The sequence below is a fragment of the Carassius auratus genome, chromosome 18 (genome assembly GCF_003368295.1).
Source record: "Carassius auratus strain Wakin chromosome 18, ASM336829v1, whole genome shotgun sequence".
Lineage (NCBI taxonomy): Eukaryota > Metazoa > Chordata > Actinopteri > Cypriniformes > Cyprinidae > Carassius > Carassius auratus.
In genome coordinates this window covers 3119446-3129642 of record NC_039260.1, presented here as the reverse complement: position 1 = coordinate 3129642, position 10197 = coordinate 3119446, and the positions used below count along the sequence as shown (strand labels likewise).

At 36.2% G+C, this 10197-nt stretch overlaps 1 protein-coding gene across 3 annotated transcripts in view; it reads left to right on the top strand.

The window, feature by feature from the left end:
• Positions 1–594: 594 nt before the first annotated feature.
• LOC113118135 (cholinesterase-like) overlaps positions 595–10197 on the top strand; it is a 19029-nt gene continuing 9426 nt past the window's right edge. The window contains exon 1 of one of the 3 annotated variants that reach the window (XM_026287066.1): positions 595–1051. The gene's annotated coding sequence lies outside the window, so the exon portion shown is untranslated. Of the gene's footprint in view, positions 1057–10197 lie in introns of all 3 variants that reach the window. The other 2 variants (XM_026287065.1, XM_026287064.1) reach the window with 2 other exon arrangements.

The following is a 10197-nucleotide window of genomic DNA, read 5'->3' as shown; positions in this document are numbered from 1 at the left end:
CTCACGACCCAACTGAACTGAACTTGAAATGATGATCTGTCAATGAGCCACTTTTTAGTGACCTCTCATGTCAGTTAAATTAAATTTACACTTCGGCATCAGTGACCCATATCACACCTGCAGTAACTAATGGTCTTAAAAAAAAGATTATATTAATGAAAATCCTGAAAAAGGATAAAAACAACTAGTAGAATAAAGCATACACTTTATAAAAATGCATACACTTGGTGAGATTTTAATGGTTGGATTATAAACATTTAAATATTATAATATTGCTTCTTGTTGATTGTTTAATAAATTTGGGTCCAAAAATGCATTATATAGAAGTCTTTGCCTCATTTGAGAGGTTCACCACATGTCACTGAATATTATATCAAACAATAATATCACATTAAAAATGTCTACTCAAATTCATCCAGACCAAAAGGCATACATAACACACACAGTCAAATCATGTAAATGATTTAGATGAAGATTAACCCTGAAGTACTAAATCAGTTTTTCCCCCAAAATGACAGGAAAAACTAAGCCACTTACTCTGGGCTTCTATGATCAACAGCAGTTAGCCACTAGCCAGTGACTCAGATTCGTGTCCCAAACATGAAACGAATTCTGCTTAAATCATAGATGTTTAACTAATATACTGTACTGCAGCTCGGGGCACATGCAAACAAACAAAACATGAAACAGGAACTAAGCAAGCAACACCCTATTAGTGACCTATTTATGTGATTGATTTGACTTAGCCTATCTTCATCAATATCCCCAGTTTAAAATGACCAAAGTGCCCGCTTTGATTGGTTTTGATTTATGCAATGTTTCATGCGCTTTTATTCTCCATTTGCGAATCGCTTCGGATACAAACCTCTGAACCATTTAAATGCATGCAAATAAAAGCTTGTCCCATCTCTCATCCTGACATCTCTAAACCTCGCGAGGTTTGAAGCTGGACGCGTCGAGCTCACTGCGCGGAATTGGGCACAACAACGGTAATGTACCGCGAAAGCCCAAAACACATCTCCTGTTAGAAGAGACAGGGTTTCACAATCTGGTAGGGTAAGAACTGTACCTTTATGCCTGAAAAGCGTCTCCTTTTCCAAGCTCGTGGACGCATTTCGGCCGACGTGTCATTTGTTTCTGCATCTTAAATGGCCGATTTGTGGGGAAGTTTGTTTACACGCTGTTCGGATAATTATTTTTTGGACCGTGTTTCAGGCTTGCTGGATACTTTGCTTTGGTTCGGTTTTCGTAGAGTTGGTCCAAAGTTGCGCATGGCGTTTTTACGCGACACCGCGCGCATGGATGTAGCGTTTGTTTCACTGACGTGCGTCTCTTGATTCTCTATCATTATTTTCTTAATAGGCAGCCCTGTAATTATTTGACTATTTTAAGACCTTTATCTGATTCTACTGGCCTTATCAAAATGTTCCCACACCAGGCCCGGCTCCAGAATGAAATCATTATATCTATTTAATTGCATATTTAAATGTGTGTCAAAACTTTATTGGCATAATTGTCAGATAAATGAGCCTGCTGTGATTTCATGTACAAATGAAGCTACGTGAATGATTAATTCCTCAACAAAAAACTATAGTATTTATAATTATGGTCTATTAATTAGCCAAAATAAAATTAACTATATGTTGAATTTCAAATGCCTTCCATTAAAAATTCCAGTCAGCATAATCAAAGCTTGATTTTCATGTTGAGCATTTACAGTAGGCTACTATTTGACATTGAAAAGGACCGCATATATATATATATATATATATATATATATATATATATATATATATATATATATATATATATATATATATAATATAACCAGTGATAATGGTCTAATAATAATAATAATAATAATAATAATAATATACAAATATTACAGAGAAAAGACGACCAGTTAAGGGAGTTACAAGACTGTAGGATGGATAAAATTGTTTTCTTGTTGGTCTATTTTATATTATGCACTTTGTAACATTTATTCAGGCCACTACATAATATGACGTTCCCACGGATTAATATCTTGTGGCCATGACATAATATCATGTTCTCACCAGTTATTATATCATGGCAATGACAAAACTAAGTGAACCGACCATGTCTTCTCATGGGCACCGTACTTTCACGCTTTTGAAATCATGAATAAATAAATATACTTAGATAAATCAAGCGCGTCCCACTTTGCAAAAGTCACATTACTGATTTGATTTTACTGATTTGCACAGGAAATAGGGCTTTTATGGAGAAATGAAAGTGCAAAGCTGCAGAATGGGGAGCAATAATCATTTTATCTCAATGATTGTATTTTCCTAATTGTTGGAGACCAACATCAAAATTTAAACCATTTTTCAATTAATTGCACAGCCCTAGTAACTAGTTTAAATTAAGCTAGTCTAAAGTTTACTTTCCTCACAGCCTTTATTGTTTTTCATCCCTGGTAATCAGAGGAGATCAGTAAGGTGCAACTGCAGCACAGTGTGGCTTCAGTCAAGATTTGGCTGTGTGACATCTGCCACCGTCGTCCATGTGGATTTGCGAATTACATTTGTATTTCTCTCATGTCCCTCAAGAGCTCTGATTACATGGTCCAGCTCCTCATTACCAGCTCCTCGTTGTAAATCATTGAGTCTGGAGGACGCCCTGCAAACGAAACCAGAGATTAGGTCAGATCACATGCTGTGGCCGAGGTTCTCTCGTATCATAGCTTAATTGCCGGCCTGCCCACACTTCCTGCTCTGAATTGATAATTGTATGCTAATGGAGTGTCTGTCGTGCCCAGGTTTTGGCCTTTTTAGACCTGTGAGGCATTACAGTAGCACTTTCTGATGCGGTAGTAAGGGCAGTGTGTCAGAAGACCTGAACGTGCCATTCTTGATGTATGTGTGTGTGTGTGTGTGTGTGTGTGGATGGATGGATGGATGGATGGTAAACTTATGTATAAAATTCCACTTTGGCAAAAACCACATTTAGTTTCCATTGACACTGAAACACATTATCAATGGCATCTAAAACACACAAGCGTTTTAGAAATGAACAACATTAGTGATGTGCATATGTTAACAGTGTGAATCCTTTTAGGTTCACAGAACCTCAAATTATTGAATTAATATTTGATTGCATTTAGCCTGATATGTTTTAAATTAAATATCTTCAGCGCTGTTATGTTAACGGTTTCATAATTTCATCATTATTAATCTTTTCTTATTCTTTTCATTTTATTCAACAGTTATTTTAGTATTATTTCAATACTGTTTAATTATTTATGAATATATTTTTTTATTTTGAGGAATTTAATGTGCTTTTTTTAATTTTTTTTTTAGCTTTATTTAATTTTTGTTTAATCATTTTAGTGCTTCAAGTTCAACTTATTTCAGTTAGTTTCCAAGACAACGTTTGTCAAATCTAATATATTTAATTTCAGCTTTAAAAACAATTTAATAGTTTGTTGGAGTTAACAATAACATGTTTTAAGCAGCATGATGTGATGCAATGTGGACAATTTTAATATTGAAAGTTATTTTTTGGTGTTGAATTTGTTACAGAGTGCTTTGATAAATATTATTTTTTAAGAATAAAAGAATATGGTTATACACTCAAATTTACAGAGGCTTTAGCATGCTGACAGTCCAACAGTAGTGTTAACATGTTAAATTCTCTCTCTGAGAAACAAGCTCTGCATTCATCTCTTTAAAATAACTGATACATAATGAAAACTGTAGTATGTCCACCCCCCCACATTAACTCCACATTAAGGGTGGAGAGAGGCATGGCATACATGAACAAATACCTTTTCAGAGCTCTTACTCTTTAAACTACACAGCTCATGTTATCTCTCTATGTTTATTTTCGTTTGATGCTGAGCAAGCTATTATCTAAAAAACTAAACATCTTGCATTGCAGTTATGTTCCACAGTCTTTAAAGGGCAACAGATGTTTTCTGTTATTTTTAGACATTTCTCAATTATCAAATATTTTTTTCCAGTCCTCCTTCAGCTACACTAACATTTTGGACTGAGATCTATACAGATGATGAAATCTATGAAGAGCGTCTCAGATGGTAGAGAGTCTCAGATTGTGCATATATACATCTGGCAGCATTTGAGTCATACATGTGGCACGTTGGATGTTTTATGGCCGTGTTTGTGGACTGAAGCAGCAGTGTCCGACAGCACACTGTCTAATGGGCCCATTGTAAGCGCTGGCACAGGGAGCAGTGTGTGTCCAGAGGAGTGCGGAGTATCGATCCGGTCAAATCAGTGGGTATGTAGCTGCCATTGGAAGTTTTCTGTAAACGAGAAGTTCCTGGAAGGTTTGTGTGAAGCGTTTTAGTTGCTAGTATTGATAAAATAAATTGACAGTCAAATAATGTCTGTTTCGACATCTTTAACATCACACATCATGCTCTCTGGCTCTGCACTATTATCATATACACAGCCATGAGTGAGAAGCTGCAGTCCATCATTACTGTTCTCTTGCTGTAGCTGCTGGAGGTACTATGTCAACGCAAAGATGGATTAAAAGTGTCGTGTGTTGGGATGCATCAACAAACATAGGAGTCTCCATAGACCGCTGAGGAGACGGTGGTTAACTTTCATTTTTGAAGAAAATGGAAAAGTCTTATATAACATTTTACACCGGACTGCCTCACAAACTAGGGTCCGTTCAGCACTGAAGTTATGCAAAGATTGCTTCTGATAGAGGGGTCAGTAACAACGCATTGTGTGCAAACGTCCAGACTGCAGACAATCATGCATCATATTTTGTCTCTGCCTGTTTTCACTAATGCTGTCTTCACATACTACCAGAATGATCATGAAAGGGAACGTGGTAGTTAAAAATTGCGTTTGGAAACAATGTGTGAGGTCAGTAACACAGTCACATTTACGTATTCTGAGAAGGGAGCAGGGTTGCCAGGTTTTCATAAAAAACCCTCCTGTGGACATGAAAACCAACCTGCGACAACAGTGTTAAAGTAGCCCAATTCTGCGAGGGGACATGCACATGAACAGAGCGTTTGGGTCATACCCTAAAAGTGGCAATTTCAAGAAACATATTTTTTAACCTAAATATATTAGAATTTTGATCTTTTCTTGGAATATAAATAAATAGACTTTTCATCAGTTCAATGCATTGCTGTATAAAAGTGCAAATATCTTAAAACAAATCTTACTGACACATTTTTTTTTTGCATTAGTCAACATTAAATAAACTGCCAGTTATATTGCAAATTAATAGCTTTAAAATAATTTTATCTAAAATGGAAACTTTGTGTGCTCACCAAAATGATGTGCTTTCAGATATTATCTTTAATTTGCTGGCCTACTTTCTTTCAAATAATTTTCTAACTTCACAAATTTACACCTTTTGCTCTTTGTACTCTTTATGTTTGTCATTCTATCTCTCACTTCATTGACCCTGAAATCTCTGTATTTGTTTCTTCAAAAATTTTGGGGCACATGGAAATATTTGGTTAAAATCAGCTCAGTTGTTCTGATCGACCGTCTTTCCTATCACCAGGTCCATTTTCTTCTCTCATGGATTTAGTCTGTGCTGTTAGGCCATTGAATCATCTTTTTGAACATCTGAACTGGCTTTAGAAGCCACCTATTTTTTTTTTTCCTCAGCAATTGGTTTATCATTCATATACATAGCAATATTTATCTTGTAGTTAATAAGTAAACCACCATAGGTATTATATTTACATATCTGTATGTTTTCCTTAAAAGGTTACAAATCAAAAGAGGAAAACAGTGCAGCAGCATTCCTCCAATAATTCCCATCATGCTCTTCTTACTCACCCAGGAAGTTTGTGCCAGTTTGTGTGCTCCTCATTCTGATCTCGATGAATAACAGGAGATGGTGAGATTGGAGTGAGTCAAAATGTAGAAATGTGCTAGATCTTATTTCAGAGTGCCCAGCACAGATCCGAGGGCTTGTCTGGCAGACCTTTCGAGAGTGCTGGCATGGGGGCGTTTGTGATGAGGGACTTTGGGAGAGTCACAAACAGACGCCGGTATGACGCCATGAACTATTATTACTAAAGGCAGACGTCACAACTGCAGTGTTCGTTGCTGGGAAATATTATAGGGGTTTCCTTTATTAAAAGCGTTTGGTAAAACCCTTTGTCTGTTGAAGAAGTGTTCATGTGGGCGGATATTTAGAGTCTTCCGCAGCCCTTGCTGAACTGATATTGATTTTGGAGGAAAACATGTAGACTGATGGATTCCTGCCCAGTATGATGTTGTTTTTAAACCATCATTATCATATTAAGTAATAAACAGAGGTGGGCAAAGTACACAAGTCCATTACTTATGTAAAACTGACTCTCAAAGCTGCTACATAGTAATGACTATCTGCTTTGAGTGCCTTGATAGACATTTAGTGGAGTGAAAATATGATATTTTTCCACCTCTGGTTGTAAAGCTAAATTGCTGCTTTAGTTTACAAATGTTGTAGGTATACATGTATACTTTCTTAAGATACATTTCTAGTCTGGTGCACTTTATGATCTTTTCTGCTATGGAATGCACATTTATCATTATCCAATCAGACACACACACACACACACACACACACACACACACACACACATATATATATATATATATATATATATAATGGCCTTGCATTATTTATTATTGTCCTGTTTCACTTGAAAATCACATTATTGAAGTTAAGTGGGATTTGAATGTCATTTCATTTTGACTTTAAGCCAAATTTTCGGATTGGCCTTTACAAAGGTATGGTGCTTGTCCTCAGAACTGCAACGAAAGTCCCAAATGCCATACTCTTGTGTCTCATTGAGATCCGCTTCAGAGGTTTTTGACAACTCAACCCAAATGTCTGATTTCTCTTAGACAAAGGTTCAAAAAATGTGTGTCAAAGATAAGACAAAGACATGAGTGAAGAGGGAAACAAACTTGTCTGAAGGCTTGGTCTAAAGGGACAAAATAAAAAAGGCGAGAGTCTTATCTTCTCAGTTCAACCTGCAGACACAAGAGATTTGCTGTTGTCTTTCTGCATTGTCGGCCGGATAAAGTGCTGTGAATCTTCAGGGATCTCCTGACATTAAACATGCCATTTACATGAACCTGGCGCTAGTGTTGTGATGCTGCTGTCGGATGAATAAAACCGTCATTAGTTCACTCACTGATATATCTCTCACAAGCTATCTTTGTTGTCTTTCTTTAGTCCTTTTCTGCTGAGACATTAAAAAGGTGTGTGTATATATATATATATATATATATATATATATATATATATATATATATATATATAAGCAGTAAATTCATTATCTTCTAAATGTTGATTGAAAAGGTGCCATTTCTTGCCAAGGTCTCTAATGAATTCTTTGTTGCATATGATTTTTGTTTGATTTGTTTCATCAGTCAGGCATTAAATTGCACAACGTACATGGATTCAGACTAAATTGAGACGTAGTCCTTTGTCCTTTTGTTCAGTCAGGCTCCTCATTAATGACAAAGCTCGTACGGCAAAACCCTGTCGTTTACTTTGATTTATAAATTAGGGTAATCTAATATGTACAATTAACATGTAAGACTTTTATCAATGAATTGCTGACTTAATCTGCCAGTGAAATCTAATAATTAGTCCCTATTATTGTGAATATTTACACTTGTTTTAAAGTATCAGGTTTGTAAGATTTATTTTAATGTTTAGGAATAAGTATTTTAAGCTCACCAAGGCTGCATTAAATTGATAAAAAATAAAAATAAAAACAGTAATACTGTATATGTAATACTGGATAAAATTCAAGGCATTGATGTTTGCCTACAAAACTACCACTGGCTCTGCACCCATTTACCTAAATGCATTACTTCAGACTTATGTGCCTTCTAGAAGCTTGTGTTCTGCAAGTGAACATCGCTTGATTGTTCATCCCAAAGAAGCACAAAGTCACGTTTATGGACTTTTAAATTAAATGTTCCCTGGTGGAATGACCTCCCCAACTCAATCCGAGCAGATGAGTCCTTAGCCATCTTCATCTGACTAGCTTTCTAATCTTTTTGTATTCTGCTTTCTTTTCATTTATTATATAAAAGCCCTTGCTATGTGTACTGTGTTAAGCTAACTGAGACTTGTTCTAGCCCTGGTATATCACTGCTCTTTTGTTGATTTTTATTGCACTGTCCTCATTTGTAAGTCACTCCGAATAAAAGCGTCTGCTAAATGAATAAATGTAAATGTAAATATATGTTGTAGACTTTACTGTCATGTTTGATCAGTTCTCTTTTAGTTTTCTAATCTTGCTGAATGTAAGTAATTGTTGAGCGTGTTGGACTTGATAGTACCATCCATTAGAATAATCGCACCTTTGTTGACATCTTGAGTAGAGAGTGGTAATCACTTCATTAGCCGCGTTTCCACTGTCGGGCAAAAGCGGACGTGCTAGTCTGTACCAGTTTTTGCAAAAAACTATGCACGCTAGCCATGAACATTGCCATATTAAACATGGTAAATGCGACCACTTCTTTATCCCAATCATGTATTTATTTAGTAACATATTTTATCTGTCATAAGTCTTGCCTCAAGAGTTTAGCTCCGTGTAGCCTGTCATAAAAATATAATAATGGGTTTTGTTCGGGAGCTTTTCTTAAAAGAATAGAAATGACAATTCTTTCTATATGTGATGTAGGCTATATACTGTATGCTAATGTGACTTCAAATAAACAGAAACAGACTCGACTGAATAAGCAGGCTATGTTCATAACACTTTATTTCTGTAACTAATTTTCAATCCTGATATATTAATTCATTATGATCAATGTATCACGTATTATAGTAAAACATTGATGCTTTTAGATTTAAATATTTAACAAAGCATGCAAACAAATGACCGCTTTTATGATGTTCATTTTGTGATTGCGCTAGTTCCAGTGACTTATTTCTTATTAGTTTTCTGATAACTTCTCTTTGTAAGTGTAATGATGGGGTTTCGTGATGTTGTTTCTGAGAAGCGTGTTAAGGGCAGATTGTAGTGAAGCACAGCACAGAAGGTGCTACTGGTCCGGGACTGCTAGCCTTGCCCAGCCTGTTTAAAGCACTTGCTTGCACTGGCCCGGCAGTGGAAAAGCGGCTATTGGGGTCATCAGCTGGGCACTCTCCTTCCTTGGTGTTTTGTTAACACCTCCAAGTAACCTGGTTGTTGCAATGGCTACAAAACCCCCGCACCAAACCTCTACGGGGGACAGCTGGGTTCGCTAGCCCTGTTGTACTGCTTCAGCTAATAGGTCTGAATACTTCAGGCTTTTATGGTCATGCTTCACCAATTGCAGCCTCCCATGAAACAGTTCCACTATGAACAAGGACTTTTGTGAGGTAGACCACAGAATTAGATCTGTCAAAAAACAAAACAAAACAAAACTCACTGACTCTTCACTTAAAGGGATAGTTCACAAAAAAATAAAAATAACAATGATGTTCACCCCCAGGCCATCAAAGATGTAGGTGACTTTGTTCAGTAGAACACAAAGAGAAAATTGGGGTTGAACTATCCCTTTAAATGAAGTGTAAATGTGCAATACCTCAAATCCTTCAGGTTTCTGAAGAGAGTGCTGTTACTTTTGTAAGCCATCAGACTTTGCTTGCACCTGACATACAATAAACAGATGATGAAGAAGAAAAAACATAGGCTAGATCCATAAATCTATGGACCAGAATACCTTGTAGACTTAGAAGTGGGCTTGTTTTGATTTACAACCCTGAACACTTTACACTATCAGAAAAGAAAGTACAAAAGATGTAACTGCAGCAGTAACATCTCTAAAAGTTACACCTTTGTACCTTATTTACCACTAAAGGGTAAATATGAGTGCCTAAAGTGTGCACATTAGTACATAAATGTTACATATTGGTAAAGGTACTACTTGAGAGAGCTTTTATACTGTTATCTGAGAGTGTAGCTTCAGGAATAATCAGAAAAATACTACTTTTCTGTATGATGTTCACCAGTCTATGACAATTAACTTTTACAATTACGTTTTGCATTCTACTTTCCATTTTCAGACGCTCATTATTGTTTGCGTTCTACAAGATGTGAGGAAAGTTGTGATTTTTAGTATTTCTATTTGAGATTAGGAGAATCTCCTTTCATCACAACTTCAAAGACAAGGCAGAAGTAAAAATTCTCACCATGGTAAAGAGATTTTGAGGGAGCAAACACTTACAAGTTAA